At 39.6% G+C, this 16,538-nt stretch overlaps 1 non-coding gene across 1 annotated transcript; it reads left to right on the top strand.

Moving 5' to 3' along the window:
• The first annotated feature begins 202 nt into the window (after nucleotides 1-202).
• On the top strand, nucleotides 203-306 carry LOC148565283 (small nucleolar RNA R71). The gene has a single exon (XR_015884583.1). It is a non-coding gene; the product is annotated as a small nucleolar RNA R71 (small nucleolar RNA).
• The last annotated feature ends 16,232 nt before the right edge of the window (nucleotides 307-16,538 follow it).

The raw sequence follows: 16,538 nt of genomic DNA, 5'->3' as shown, positions 1-16,538 counted from the left end.
GTTTAGCTCCATTACTCCTCTAGTGTTTTCTCTTTCAGAAGCATAGAAATAGTCATTCTCTGCTACTGTTTCAATGACATCTATGGCTTCCTCAATAGTCTTCTTTTTGTTCAAAGATCCTCCTGATGAATGGTCTATAGCCTTCTTTGATTCATATGACAGCCCTTCATAGAAAATGTGTAGCTGCACCCATTCGTTGAACATGTCAGGTGGACACCTCCTTGTCAGGTCCTTAAACCTCTCCCATGCTTCATAAAGAGTCTCACCATCTTGTTGCCTGAAAGTTTGGACCTCAGCTCTCAGCCTATTGATTCGTTGAGGAGGGTAAAATCTTGCTAAGAATTTGTTCACCACATCTTTCCAAGTTGTCAAGCTCTCCTTTGGGAAAGACTCCAGCCACTTGGCTGCCTTATCCTTGAGTAAGAATGGAAATAAGAGCAGTCTATAGGCATCAGGATGAACACCATTAGACTTCACTGTGTCACAGATTCTCAGGAAGGTGGTTAGATGTTGATTGGGGTCTTCTTGGACACTTCCTCCGAACGAACAGTTATTCTGAACAAGGGTGATGAGCTTTGGTTTTAGTTCAAAATTGTTGGCATGGATGGTTGGCTTTTGAATGCTACTTCCACAGTTTCCTGGGTTTGGATTGATGTAAGAGCCTAAAACTCTTCTATCCTCCCTAGCATGATTTGCTCAACCTCCTCCGCCATGGTTGTGAGCCTCTTCCTCACAATGGTCTTCCATGTTTTCTTCCATGTTTGGTTCAAAGTATTCCTCCTCTTCCTCAGCACCAACCACTCTTTTTCCTCTTGCTTCCCTCCTTAATCTAAAGAAAGTCCTCTCAGGTTCAGAATCAAAAGAAGTTGAAGCCCCGCTTCTTCTCCCTGTCATACAACCAACAAGTGCAAGCAAGGAAAATAGATGCAGAAAGTATTCTGTTAGAGTTACTGTTAGTGTGAGTGATGCAATATATCAAACAGTTAGTGGGTTAGTGAACTGAATTGTAAATAACAAAGAAAATTGAAAAAGTAGGGGGAAGGGAAGAAATTAACCAGAACTGAAAATAAATTACTCGAACAGAAAATTAAATCAAACAAAACAAAAATGCTCAATCTAGTTATCTTCCAATTTAATCATTGTTGATGCACAATCAATCCCCGGCAATGGCGCCATAAACTTGATGCACGGAAAACTTGTCTCATAATAAATTTCCTTCGGCAAGTGTACCGAATTTGTCATCAAGTAAAAACTCACAATAGAGTGAGGTCGAATCCCACAGGGATTGATTGATCAAGCAACTTTAATTAGAGGAATGTTCTAGTTGAGCGAATCAGAATTTGAGTTGAGAATTGCAGAAAATTAAATGGCGAGAAAGTAAATAACAGAAAAGTAAATGCTAGAAATAAAGAGCTGAATGTAGATGACGGAAAGTAAATTGCAGAATCTTAAATGGGAATGGGGTAATTGCTCATAAAAGTAAATGACAGAAATTAAAGAGAATGGGTAAGATCAGAAATGGGGAGTTCATTGGGCTCAGGAGATGTTGCATTCTCCGGATCAATTTCATTTTCATCTCTTCCTCAATCAATGCACTCATTGATCTCCTTGGCAATCTTAAGTGATCGAATTACAATTCCTTGTAATTCAATCTCTCAAATCTTGATCAATAGCCAATTCCTTGGTCAATTGCTCATGAGAAGAGATGAAGTATGGTCACTGATTATACCACATGCATTTCCCAAATCAAGTGTTGAGAGGATTATAGTCATATATCCATCCAAACCCAATTTGGTCCAGCATGAGAAAGCATTTCTAGCATGATCTCTTCATTCCTCTTTCAAGGTTCTGAAGAGATCCAAGTTTGAATAGCTTCTCTTCCAAGATAACTACCCAATTGGATGAAGATCGAAAGCTTTCAAGTAAAATCAAGAGAAAAGATAGAAGAAGAATAATGAAAACTAGTATTGATCCATCAAATTACAACAGAGCTCCCTAACCCAATGAAAGGGGTTTAGTTGTTCATAGCTCTGGAAAATGAAAACAAAGATGGAGAATACATGATGAAACTAGAAGTGCAGAGAAAGTAAAATACAGAGAGTAATTCTATGCCAAGAGGCTCCCTATAATTTCCTACCTTTCTAATTCAAAGCTACTCCTATATATACTACTCTTCTGTTCTTCTAGTTGGCTCTTCAAATCTTGGGTATGGACCTTTGGATCTTGAGTTTGAAGCAGTTCTCTTCTTCATTGGGCTTAGCTTTGCTTGCAGAGAGAAAGTGTGAAGTGAGAAGGGACTTTAGCTCAGGACGTTAGGGGTGTTAACGTTAAGTGAAAATGTGGGTTCGAGAACGTTAGTGACAATAACCTTTTTCACTAATGTTCCTCACCAAAGTAAGAGCCACGTTAACTTCAACGTTAGTGGCACAAACGTTGCCACTAACGTTGCCTCTATGCCCTTCGCACACGTTACTGGGACTTACCTTTCCCAGTAACGTTGAGAAGTCTCCCCCTTCCTTACGTTAGAGTCCACGTTAACTTAGTTAACGTGGCTCTTTTAACGTAGGCTTGCCAACCTTCGAGAACGTTAGTGACATTTACCTTTGTCACTAACGTTCCAATGTGCCCCTATTTCTCACGTTAGAGTCCACATTAACTAGGTTAATGTGGCTTCTAACGTGGCCATGCTAGCCATCTCCAACATTAGTGACAAAGTTGAGTGTCACTAACATTGGCTCATCATTCCCTTATCCACGTTAGCTTTCACGTTAACTAAGTTAACGTGGGAGTTAACGTGGCTCATAGTGGCTTGTGTGGGCTCCTTCCAACGTTAGTGACAATGTTAGGTGTCACTAACGTTGGTGATCACCTTCTTTCTTCACGTTAGCTTCCACGTTAACTAGGTTAACGTGGCTTATTGGGGCTTGGTGGGTTAATCCCAATGTTAGTGACAATATTTGGTGTCACTAACGTTGTCGATCACCTACTTTCTTCACGTTAGCTTCCACGTTAACTAGGTTAACGTGAGAGTTAACGTGGCTCTTTGTGACTTGGCCAACGTTAGTGACAAAGTTGAATGTCACTAACGTTGGCTTCCCCTTTACTTCTTAACGTTAGAGCCCACGTTAACTAAGTTAACGTGGCTCTTAACGTGGCCACTCATGAGCTTGGTCCAACGTTAGTGACAAAGGTAAGTGTCACTAACGTTGGCTCCATTTCCTTTCCTCCACGTTAGAGTTCACGTTAACTTAGTTAACGTGACTCTTAACGTGGGCAATGATGGCTTTGAGAGCGTTATTGGCGATTACTTTTCTCATTAACTTTGCAAGTTACTCCCATTCCACATTAGGAGTTACGTTAATTAGATTAACATGGCTGCTAACGTGGTTCTTCCTCGCTTCCTTTGTCCTGAAATCAAGCAATAGAGTGCATCAAAGTTCTAGTCCAAGTCATGGGAAGTACAACATCCAATTTGTCATTAAATTCATGCAAAATCCTCATGAAATCATGTAAAGTGCACAATGTATGCTTGAATCAAGATGTAAGTGAATATCTACCCAAAACTAGCTTATTTTCTAAGGAAATGCATGAAACTACCCTAAAAACAGTAAAGAAAAGGTCAGTGAAACTGGCCAAAATGCCCTGAAATCAATGCCAACGATAATGCTGAGGGAAATGGCGATAACACGGGAGTAGTTCCGATGACCTTGGCAACGTTCCTCAAGGTTCATTCGCTAACTTTCCGAGGGTCTACAAATCTTGTTGAAGCGGACCACTGGTTCCAGGCTATGGAGCGTGCTTTACAGGCGCAGCATGTTCCACTCAATCAATATGTAGAGTTTGCCACTTATCAGCTAGCGGGAGAGGCCCAACCCTGGTGGCAAGCTGAGTGTCGTTTGCTACAGCTTCAGAACGCCGACATTCCATGGGAGGTGTTCCAAACGGCTTTTTACAAGAAGTATTTCCCTGAGTCTGCAAGGGAAGCAAAGGAGATGGAGCTAATGCAGCCGAAGTAAGGTTCCATGTCTGTGGCTGAGTACACCAACAAGTTCGAAGAGCTTTGTAGATTTTCTCGGGTATGTCAGGGTGACTCGGAGACTTTTGAGAGCTGGAGGTGCATTAAGTACCAAAGGAGTTTGAAGGACAACATTATGACTGCTGTGGCTCTGATAAACCACTATTTTATGGTTTATCTTATGCTCAATTGAGTGGATTTTATCAATATTTCATACACTTGTTCATACAAAATGCATGTTTTACATTCTCCTTCCTGATTTTGTGCTATGAATGAAAACATGCTTCTTTGGTCTTATATTTGCTAATATTAATCTTCTCTTATCACCATTTGATGCCTTGATATGCGCGTTAAGTGATTTCAGATATTACAGGGCAGGAATGGCTTAGAGGATAGAAAGGAAGCATGCAAAAGTGGAAGGAATACAAGAAGTTGAAGAAATTGCTAAGCTGTCCAGCCTGACCTCTTCGCACTCAAATGGTCATAACTTGAGCTACAGAAGTCCAAATGATGCAGTTCTAGTTGCGTTGGAAAGCTAACATCTGGGGCTTCGATTTGATATATAATTTGGCATAGTGGCTGTACAGTTAGGCGATGCGAACGCGTGCTCCACGTGAACACGTCGCAGTGACGAAAATCAGCGTGGCAGATTTCACCCCCAGCGATTTCTGGGTTGTTTCTGGCCCAGTTTTCAGCCCAGAAAACACTAATTAGAGACTATAAAGTGGAAAAATCCATTCATTTATCAATCAAGCTTGAATAATTTACAATTATTAGGATTTAGATGTAGTTTAGAGAGAGAGAGAGGCTCTCTCCTCTTTCTTAGGAATTAGGATTTAGATTTTTAGAATTAGGATTCCTCTCAGTTTATGGTTATTTCTCAATTTCAGGTTCATTGTTCCTTTTATTTATTTTCCCAATTTAATTTATGAATTTCCATGTTAGATTTGATTTCTTTTATTTAATATAATTTGAGGTATTTTAGATTTAAGATTTCTTTCTTTTATTTATGTTACTGTTGCTTCCCATCTGAAGGTATTTTTATTCAAGTAGATTTTCTCCCTTTTGGCTTTGGTTAAGTAATTAGCAACACTTAAGTTATCAACTCAGCTGTTGATTGAAATTGGAATTCTTTGCTGATTGATTTGAATTCCAATAACTCTAGTCTTTTCTTAGGAATTGACTAGGACCTGAGGATTAAATTAATTTGTCCACTTGACTTTCTTTTATTTAGTATGGGTTAATTAAAAGTGGGAGCAGAATCCAATTCTCATCACACCTGATAAGGATAACTAGGATAGGACTTCAATTTCTTATACCTTGCCAAGAGATTTCATTAATTATTAATTTATTTTTCTTGTTATTTAAATTACTTGTTCCTTATTTCAAAAACCCAAAAATATACTGTTTTACATAACCAATAATAAATCATACCTCCCTGCAATTCCTTGAGAAGACAAACCGAGGTTTAAATACTTCGGTTATAAATTTTATTGGGTTTTGTTACTTGTGACAACCAAACTTTTGTAAGAAAGGAATTCTTGTCGGTCTAGAAGCTATACTTACAACGCGAATTTATTTGTGAAAATTCTAGATCACGTGAGAGTTTTGTTCTTCAGGCTCCTATGGAGATCCGTGTCTTCTTCGACTTAGTGAATAAGGCTAGAGTAGTGGAGGAGTATGCCAAGATCGTGGCGGCATCTAAGGACACTCATGGAGGGAGCTCTAGTCGTGAGCGTGGCAAGTACCTTCATCCGAGAGGACAAAGCTTCAAGAGAGTATGATATGCGCCTCAAGGTCAAGGAGACTTCAGAAAGAACACACGTAACCAGATTCAGTGTGGCAAAGGGAGAGGAAATCAGAGTGGATGCTTCAACTGTGGCTTGCCTGGTCATTTTGCGAGGGATTGCACTCGTGGGAGGAATCAGAATGCGGGCCAGAGTCAGCATCAATGTCGGGTCTTTACTGTGAATGCCAAGGATGTTTCTAAGGTGGATCCATTGATGAGAGATATATGTCTAATTGGTGATAAATCCTTAGTTGTATTATATGATACTGGAGCCTCGCATTCGTTTATTTCGTTTGCTAAAGTTGAGGAATTAGGTTTGAAAGTGTCTGAATCACCTTTTGATCTGTATGTACATACTTCGCATCAAACAGTTATGACTAGGTCAGGTTGTAGACAACTAGGTTTCAAGCTTGAGGGTAGAGAGTTTGTGCATGATTTGATCTTTTTACCAATATGGGGCTTGAAATGATTTCGGGGTTTGATTGGTTGTCAAAGAACCGGGTTTTGTTGGATTGTTTTGAACGGACAATTCGGTTTATGCCGGAAGGGGAAAATGGAGTAGTGGTAGCTACGGGGTATTACCTGAACTCTGTAATGGTGCATTATAGTGGGGAGGAGTGTCAGGGTTATATTCTATTGGCTGCGAATACGTTGGGTGATGCCCAGAACTTAGAACAGATACCGGTGGTTAAAGATTTTCCAGAAGTGTTCCCGGAAGATATCCCTGAGTTCCCACCTCAGAGGAAAATTGAATTTACGATTGAATTGGTTCCGGGAGCCAGACTAGTGTCAATTGCGCCGTATAGAATGGCTCCGATAGAGCTGGCAGAGTTAAAAAATCAGTTGGAAGAGCTTCTGAATAAAAGGTTCATTCGACTGAGTGTGTCACCGTGGGGAGTGCCATTTTTATTGGTGAAGAAGAAAGATGGAGGAATGCGCTTGTGCGTGGATTACCGACAGTTGAACAAGGTGTCTATGAAGAACAAGTACCCGCTGCCAAGAATAGATGACTTGATGGATCAATTACAAGGAGATGGAGTGTTTTTCAACATTGATTTGAGATCCGGTTACCATCAGATAAGGGTGAAGTAAGATGATATCCCTAAGACTGTGTTTAGAACACGCTATGGACACTACGAGTTTGCAGTAATGTCTTTTGGGTTAACGAATGCACCTGCTATTTTCATGGATTACATTAACAGAGTCTTTCGTCCCTTTTTAGACAAATTCATGGTGGTTTTCATAGATGACATCTTGGTTTACTCTAAGATGGCAAAAGAACATGAGGAGCACTTGAGGATTGTGCTACAAATTCTAAAGGAGCGAAAGATGTACGCTAAGTTGTCGAAGTGCGAGTTTTGGAAGGAAGAAGTAAAGTTCTTAGGTCATGTGGTGAGCAAAGGAGGAATATCGGTGGATCCTTCTAAATTAGAAGCGGTGATGGAATGGGAAAGACCAACGACTGTGACGAAAGTCGGGAGCTTTTTGGGTTTAGCCGGATATTACCGGAGATTTATTGAAGGATTTTCCCGGATTGCACTACCAATGACAAAGTTGACAAGAAAAGAAGTGACATTCGTGTGGACATCAGAGTGTGAAGAGAGTTTTCAGACGTTAAAGCAGAGATTAACTTTAATACCTATTTTGATCTTGCCAGAACCGCATAAACCGTTTGAAGTGTATTGTGATGCGTCATTGAAAGGTTTGGGTTGCGTGTTGATGCAACATCAGAATGTGGTGGCCTACGCATCACGTCAGCTTAGACCGCATGAGATGAATTACCACACTCATGACTTGGAATTAGTGGCGATTGTGTTTGCATTGAAGATTTGGAGACACCACTTGTACGGAGTAAGGTTTAGCGTCTTTTCTGATCATAAGAGTCTCAAGTATATCTTTGATCAGAAGGAGTTGCTTAAAGACTATGATTTCGAGTTGAGTTATCACCCCGGAAAGGTGAACATAGTAGCAGACGCTCTGAGTTAGAAATCTTTAACAATTGCTTGGATAAGAATCAAAGAAGAAGAGCTAGTGGATAAGTTTGTAAATCTTAAGCTGGATATTGGTGAAGTTTCCAGAAGAACTTGTTTGAACTAGTTACAAATCTCAAGCACGTTTAAATCAGAAATTTAAAAGGCTCAGCAAGATGAACAGAGGCTTCAATAATTGTTTCAACCAGTTGGTGATAAGAGGCGCGAAGAGTTCACTAAGGATGATGAAGGGTTATGGAGATACAAGGGAAGAATTTGCATACTGGATGTTGGGAGTTTGAGACGAGACTTGCTATCGGAGGCTCACAAGAGTGGGTTTTCTATTCATCCCAGAAGCACGAAGATGTATTATGATTTGAAAAAGATGTTCTGGTGGCCTGCGATGAAAGGTGATGTAGCAACCGTGGTATCCAAATGTTTGACTTGCCAGAAAGTGAAAATAGAGCATCAGAAACCGTCAGGAATGTTACAACCACTTGAGATTCCTCAGTAGAAGTGGAAAGGAATTGCGATGGATTTTGTAACCGGTTTACCGAGGACTAGGTCAGGATTTGATGCGATTTGGGTGATCGTGGATCGCTTAACCAAATCCACTCATTTTCTGCCTATTCGAGTGAACTGTTCTATGGAAGAGTTAGCAAGATTGTACATCAAGGAGATAGTAAGATTACATGGTGTGCCGTCGAGCATAATATCGGACCGTGACCCCCGATTCACTTCAAGGTTTTGGGGAGCCTTCCAAAGGGCTTTTGGTACGAAGCTATGTCTCAGTATCACATATCATCTGCAAACCAATGGACAGTTGGAAAGGACTATTCAGACGTTGGAGGATATGCTAAGAGCGTGTGTTTTGGATCAACCCGGGAGTTGGGACCATTACATGCCATTGGTGGAGTTTGCATACAACAACAGCTTTCATGCGAGCATTGGGATGGCTCCGTATGAGGCCTTGTATGGACGAAAGTGCTAATCTCTATTTTGTTGGTATGAATATAGTGGAGCAAGTGTATTGGGTCCAGATGTGGTAGCAGAGACTACTGAGAAGATTAAGAAAAGACGAGAAAGGATTTTGACTGCTCAGAGTCGACAAAAGAGTTATGCAGATCAGAGAAGGAAACCGTTAGAGTTTGAAGTGGGAGAACATGTATTCCTTAAGGTTACACCGACAACTGGGGTTGGAAGAGCAATCAAGACCAAGAAGTTGAACCCAAGATACATAGGGCCGTTTAAGGTTCTAAAGAGATTCGAGCCGGTGGCGTATCAAGTCGCTTTGCCACCTCATCTGTCTAACTTGCATGACGTATTCCACGTGTCACAACTCCGTAAGTACACGTCGGATGCGGCTCATGTGTTGGAGCCTGAGTAGGCTGAGTTGAAGGAGAACTTAACTTTCCAAGTAACACCAGTGAGAATCGATGACACTAGTGTGAAGAAGCTGCGAGGAAAGGATGTCCCATTGGTTAAAGTTGCTTGGGAGCGAGCAGGAGTAGAAGAGCACACTTGGAAATTGGAGTCTGAGATGCGAAAGGATTATCCCGAGCTTTTCTCAGGTAATTCAAATTTTGAGGGCAAAATTTCTTATTTGGTGTGGAGAATGTAAGAACCGCAACTAATCAACCGGTTAATTAAGTGATTAATTGCCTAAGTTAGATTTCAAAAAGTTAGAGAGAGAATTTGAGGATTTAAAGGTGATTTTTGGACTAAGTGGGTTTTTCTGAGTCAAAAAAAGTGCCTTCTGTGAAAAACCGTGAAAGACCGCGAACCGGAAGTTGAACCGGTTGAACCGGTTCAAGTCTGCCCGGTACCGCATGACAAAAAGTGAAAACCGGCAAAAACATTAGAAAAATGTTAGAAATGGAAAACCGGGCGTTAATTTTAAATGTTTGGCCTGAAGTTGGACCAAACGGGCTAAAAATGCTAACGAATTGGACCGGGCCCAAGTTGGACCCAAGCCCAACATATAAATACACTTAAGTAAACCCATTTTAGCCACATTCACCCTCATAACTTAAACACAACAGCAGCTGAAGTGAGGAGAGAGGTGAGAGCTTTCCACCATTGTTACTATTCACTTCAAACTTGCAAAGCTCATATCTTGAGCTAGAGAGCTCTGCTCGCCGCACCGTTTGCGGCTATGCGTTCCTTGTGAAGAGCTCTACAAAATCCACCCAAGAAACCCTCAAGGTAATCACGAAATCTTCCCAGTTTTTCTGTTGAAAATTTAGGGTACTTAGGGTTTGTGCCTAAATGAGTTTTTGTGATTCTTGGTGTTTAGGTTTGCTCTAATCCTTGCTTAGCCTTGGATTCTTGCTAGTAAATCTGTGGGAGAAGGTAAGAGCCACTCAACCTTTGTGAATTTATGTATAATTGGAATCCTAGGTTGATTTGAGGTGATTTATATGTATATAGGTTTGATTATTGTGGCTTTGGGAGCTCTTGGAACTTAATTGTGCTTAGTGGAGTGGATGTGAAAGCTTGGAATTTGGTTGAAAGCTATTTGGTGATCAATTTGAGTTTTGGTGCATAAAGAGGAATCATCCAAGGTATGGTTTCGGTTTTCTCTATGTAGTATATAATATTCATGGACACATAGGCTAGTGACCAATAAGATATGTTGAACTAAAATGATGGTTGGTGTGTTAAATGTTAATGAATTGATGAATATTGGGTTGATTGTGATGAATTTTAATGATATGATGATGTCGAATGAGTGAATTGATTGGAAGTTGGTTCCTTATGATAATTGTAGTGTTATGATTTATGAAATGGTGGGTTTGATGGTGATTTTGATCATAAGTGTTATATAAGTGATGTTAGAATTGAGAGTAATGAAATGAGAAGGAGAATGTGGTAAGGTTGGTATATTATGATACAACAGGTACATTTTGATGAAAAGTGGTGTTTTGAATGGCTTGGGGTGGTTTGGTATGGGTATGGTAATGAATTTTGGAAATTGTGAAGTTTGAAAAAAATTGGATTTTTGATGAAATTTGTACAATCATAACTCTTGCCTCGATTTTCAAAATTACTTGAAATTTATTTAGAATCAAAGATCTTTGAAAACTCTTTAGATCGATATAAAATTTGGAAAAATTGGAAGTTTGTAGAGGAAGTTATGATCCTTCAAAGTTGGTGTTAAAAATCTGAAATTCTGCAAAGTTGCAGAATTTCATGATTTCTGATGTGTGCGGACGCACACCCTCGTGCGGACGTGATAAACCACTATTTTATGATTTATCTTGTGCTCAATTGAGTGGTTTTTATCAATTCTTCACCCACTTATTCATATAATTTGCATGGTTTTACAATTCCTTCCTTATTATGTGATACATGTGAAAACATGTTTCCTAAGCCTTAAAAATGTTAATTTTAATATATCCTTTATTACCATTCGATGCCGTGATCTGTGTGTTAACTATTTCCAAGCTTTATAGGGCAGGAATGGCTTAGAGGACAGAAAAGAAACGTGCAAAAGTGGAAGGAACGCACAAAATGGAGTTTTGAAGAAAATGGCAGCGACGCGCATGCATGGACAACGCGGACGCGTGCCTAACCAAAGCACAAGCGACGCGCACGCATGGACGATGCAGACGCGTGCCTAGCGCATAGCACGAGCGACGCGTACGCGTGACTGACGTGTACGCGTGACAAGGAAAATCTCCATATGACGCGCACGCGTGACCCACGCGTATGCGTGAGGGACGCCACGTGTAGAAAGTTACAGAAGTCGCCCCCAGCGATTTCTGGGCTCCTTTTCGGCCCAAATCCAAGCTTAGAAACATAGAATAGAGGCTGGAGAATGAGGAAATCAAATCATCCATCAATCATTCATTCAACATTCATTGATTACAGAGAATTTTAGGTTTTAGATGTAGTTTTAGAGAGAGAGAAGTTCTCTCCTTTCTCTTAGGTTTTAGGATTAGGATTTCTTCGTTTTCTCAATTCCAGGTTCAATGTTCCTTTAATTTAATTTCTCTTCTACTTTTATTTCTTCTATTACTTTAGTTTGTTTATTTTCTCAAATATTGATTTATGAACTCCATGTTAGAATTGATTTTCTTAATTAATACAAATTGAGGTATTTCAGAATTATGATTGCTTTTCTTCTATTTATGTTATTGATGCTTCCAATTTAATTTAGATTTTCCCCCTTTACTTTGGTTGAGTGATTGGTGACACTTGAGTTATCAAACTTAGCGGTTGATTGAAAATTGGAATTTGCTTATTGATTTGGATCCCTCTAAAGCTAGTCTTTCCATAGGAGTTGACTAGGACTTGAGGAATCAAATTAATTAGTCCACTTGACTTTCCTTTATTTAGTAAGGGTTAACTAAGTGGGAGCAATAAACAATTCTCATCACACCTGATAAGGATATCTAGGATGGGATTTCCAATTCTTATACCTTGCAATGGTTTTCATGATAATTTAATTTAATTATTGCCAGTTTATTTTCCTGTTCCCTATTTCAAAAACCCAAAAAGATACAATTTCATAACCAATAATAAATCATACTTCCCTGCAATTCCTTGAGAGACGACCTGAGGTTTGAATACTTCGGTTATCAATTTTATTAGGGGTTTGTTACTTGTGACAACCAAAACTTTTGTACGAAAGGATTCTCTGTTGGTTTAGAAGCTATACTTACAACGTGATTATTTTTATAAAATTCTTTACTGGCAGAAATCCGTTCGTCAAAATGGCGCCGTTGCCGGGAATTTGCAATTGTGTGCCTTATTATTGATTATTGTAAATATTTTCTTTTGCTTATTTGTTTTTATTTTTGTTTTTAATTTTTATTAGCTACTATGAGTTCTTACCCCTCTGGCTTTAAGTTTGGTTCCAATGTTGTTGTAAGGAATGGAAGCTATAACAGGAACATACATCAAGGTCAAAACAATCAAAGATGGAAGGAGCCACGAGGATCTGATCAACCCTTTTGGCAACACCTTCCAAGGTACCAGGGACAACGACCATTCTACAATGCATGCCAAGACAATAGATATGGTGGACCCCTTCGTGAGAAACCACCTCCACCAAATTACTATGGTCAAGAGCCATTCCGAGGTGCGTACCAAGATGATAGATATGGTGGACCCCCTTGTAGTTACCAGCAAGCTCCATCATATGCCAATAAACCACCTCCTCAATACAGCTCGAACCACCATACTCACAAGCCACCTACAACTATTCACCTCCATATGACCCTAACCTTTATCAACCCCAATTCCAATCCAATTACTCCTAAGAACCACCACATCCATATGCACCATGTCCATATCCATTGACCCAAGAATCACAGGCTCGCCTCAAGGAAACAGTGAACCAATTTCATGCAACCCTTCATCAACTGGAGCAAGCGATAAATCAATTAGCTTCCCGACGTTCGGGCACTCAAGGAACTCCCATGGCTTCATGTGGAGAATCTAATGAAGAACGTAGCATGAAGGAGACACTAGAAGTTCTAGTGGACAGTACGGAGCATGACTTTGTACTGGAACAAGTAGAGGAAGCTGAAATTATCGAAGAAGAAGAATTGGTTGAAGACTTAGGAGACGCTGAACCTCCATGGGAATCAAGAGTTGGGGAGAATCCCGCCCAGAAATTTGCAATTGATGCTAAGGAGGATAGTGCACAATCCCCAAGGCATGTACCTAATGAAGAACTGGACGGAACAAATCAAGAAGCAAGTTTCCTTGGTAATGACGATCATGAATCAAGCTCTCCTAGTGATGAACTTGCATCCGTAATTGAATTCTTTGAGATTGAAGAATCTGCCCCAAGTGAATATGAAGATGATGTGGAGGTAGATTTTTCTCAACCCCCAACCTATGATTTGAGTGATGAGGAAGAAATCGAAGACTTTGATCAAGACATGGTTACAGTTGAAGAGGTTTGCAAGGAAGTGGAAGAATTCACAGAAGAGTACAAGAAAGTGGAGCTCGAAAGACCGCTGAAAACACCTCTCCCAAGGCCATTACCACCCAATACAAACTTCAAGTGGGTAAAATTCTTAGCCTTTAACCTTACCTTTCCACTTGAATACAGTTTGCTTGAAACCGATGGCCAGCTGAGAGCTCTTTGTGGCTTTAAGAGTAAGCAGGAGATGGTTAGTAATAGGAGTTGGCACCCAAAGTTCAATACGGTTCCATGCTCCAAGTGGAAGTGCAGGGATTGGTATAGAGCTCGATTGGATGGATTTCGGAAGAAGTTTGGATATCTCAGTGGAAATTCAGGTTGTGTATCGCCCGGTTGGAATAATGTAGATAAAGACGGGGTTCTCACTCATGCTAGAATAGGATCCATTAATCCTTTTGCGTCTGTCACTATGCCCAACCCTTGTGAGTTTGAAGCTTGTCACAGTCATTCAATCCCTGAATCCTACTCGGAATACCACAGACAAGGTTTAGACTTTCCGGATTCTTAAGAATGCTGCCAATGGATTCTAGCTTATACCACGAAGATTCTGATTAAGGAATCCAAGAGATACTCATTCAATCGAAGGTAGAACGGAGGTGGTTGTCAGTCACGCGTTCATAGGTTGAGAATGGTGATAAATGTCACGGATCATCACATCCATCATATTGAAGTGCGAATGAACATCTTAGATAGGAACAAGCGTGTTTGAATAGAAAACAGAAATAATTACATTAATTCATCGAGACACAGCAGAGCTCCTCACCTCCAACAATGGAGTTTAGAGACTCATGCCGTCAAAGAGTACAAAGTTCAGATCTAAAATGTCATGAGATACAAAATAAATCTCTAAAAGTTGTTTAAATATTAAACTAGTAACCTAGGTTTACAGAAAATGAGTAAACTACGATAGATAGTGCAGAAATCCACTTCCGGGGCCTACTTGGTGTGTGTTGGGGCTGAGACTTGAGCTTTACACGTGCCTAGGCTGTTTTTGGAGTTAAACGCCAGGTTGTAACCTATTTTGGGCGTTTAACTCCAACTTGTAACCTGTTTCTGGCGTTTAACGCCAGAATAGGGTAGAGAACTGCCGTTGAACGCCAGTTTGCGTCATTTATCTTCGAGCAAAGTATGAACTATTATATATTTCTGGAAAGCCCTGGATGTCTACTTTCCAACGCAATTAAGAACGCACCATTTGAACTCTTGTAGCTCCAGAAAATCTACTTTGATCGCAGAGAGGTCAGAATCCAACAACATCTACAGTCCTTCTTCAGCCTCTGGATCAGATTTTTGCTCAGGTCCCTCAATTTCAGCCAGAAAGTACCTGAAATCACAGAAAAACACACAAACTCATAGTAAAGTCCATAAATGTGATTTCTAATTAAAAACTAATAAAAGTATACTAAAAACTAACTAAATCATACTAAAAACTATGTAAAAACAATGCTAAAAAGCGTATAAATTATCCGCTCATCACAACACCAAACTTAAATTGTTGCTTGTCCCCAAGCAACTAAAAATCAAATAGGATAAAAATAAAAGAATATACTATAAATTCCAAAATATCAATGAAACTTAGCTCCAATCAGATGAGCGGGACTAGTAGCTTTTTGCCTCTTGAATAGTTTTGGCATCTCACTTTATTCATTGAAGTTCAGAATGATTGGCATCTATAGGAACTCAGAATTCAGATAGTGTTATTGATTCTCCTAGTTTAGTATGTTGATTCTTGAACACAGCTACTTTATGAGTCTTGGCCGTGGCCCTAAGCACTTTGTTTTCCAGTATTACCACCGGATACATAAATGCCACAGACACATAACTGGGTGAACCTTTTCAGATTGTGACTCAGCTTTGCTAGAGTCCCCAATTAGAGGTGTCCAGGGTTCTTAAGCACACTCTTCTTTTTGCTTTGGACCTCGACTTTAACCGCTCAGTCTCAAGTTTTTTACTTGACACCTTCACGCCACAAGCACATGGTTAGGGACAGCTTGGTTTAGCTACTTAGGCAAGGATTTTATTCCTTTTGGGCCCTCCTATCCACTGATGCTCAAAGCCTTGGATCCTTTTTATTACCCTTGCCTTTTGGTTTTAAGGGCTATTGGCTTTTTCTGCTTGTTTTCTTTATATATATATATATATATATATATATATATATATTTTGCAAGCTTTGTTCTTCACTGCTTTTTCTTGCTTCAAGAATCATTTTTATGATTTTTCAGATTATCAAATAACATTTCTCCTTTTTCCTCATTCTTTCAAGAGCCAACAATTTTAACATTCACAAACAACAAATTCAAAAGACATATGCACTGTTCAAGCATTCATTCAGAAAATAAAAAGTATTGTCACCACATCAAAATAATTAAACTAGTTTCAAGGATGAATTCGAAACCATGTACTTCTTATTCTTTTGTAATTAAAACATTTTTTTTTATTTAAGAAAGGTGATGGATTCATAGGATGTTCATAACTTTAAGGCATAGACTCTAATCTTTATTTATTATTTATTGGAAATAATATAAATTAGGCATAAAAGCAGACACATAGCAATAAAAGAAAAGAAACTAAAGACATAAAGACAAATGACTCTAATTTTAATACTCATAGACTCTTAAATAGATAAAAGGTTATCACAGAGTTAGGACTCAACAACCTTTGCTTTGGGAGGTAGATGCCTCTTTAGTCTGTGGAGTGCTTGGCCCTTCAAGAGATAGCTTCTGGCGCTTCTAGTATTCAAATTGAGGAATTTCCGGGAGGAACTCCTGTGCTCTCCTCTTGATGGAATCGTCCTGCACTTGTCCTTCCATTGACTTTTTGGTGATT

This window comes from Arachis ipaensis, chromosome B5 (assembly GCF_059453495.1).
Source record: "Arachis ipaensis isolate K30076 ecotype BB chromosome B5, ASM5945349v1, whole genome shotgun sequence".
Lineage (NCBI taxonomy): Eukaryota > Viridiplantae > Streptophyta > Magnoliopsida > Fabales > Fabaceae > Arachis > Arachis ipaensis.
The sequence above is the reverse complement of the archived record's forward strand: the minus strand, read 5'-3'. Positions and strand labels throughout refer to the sequence as shown.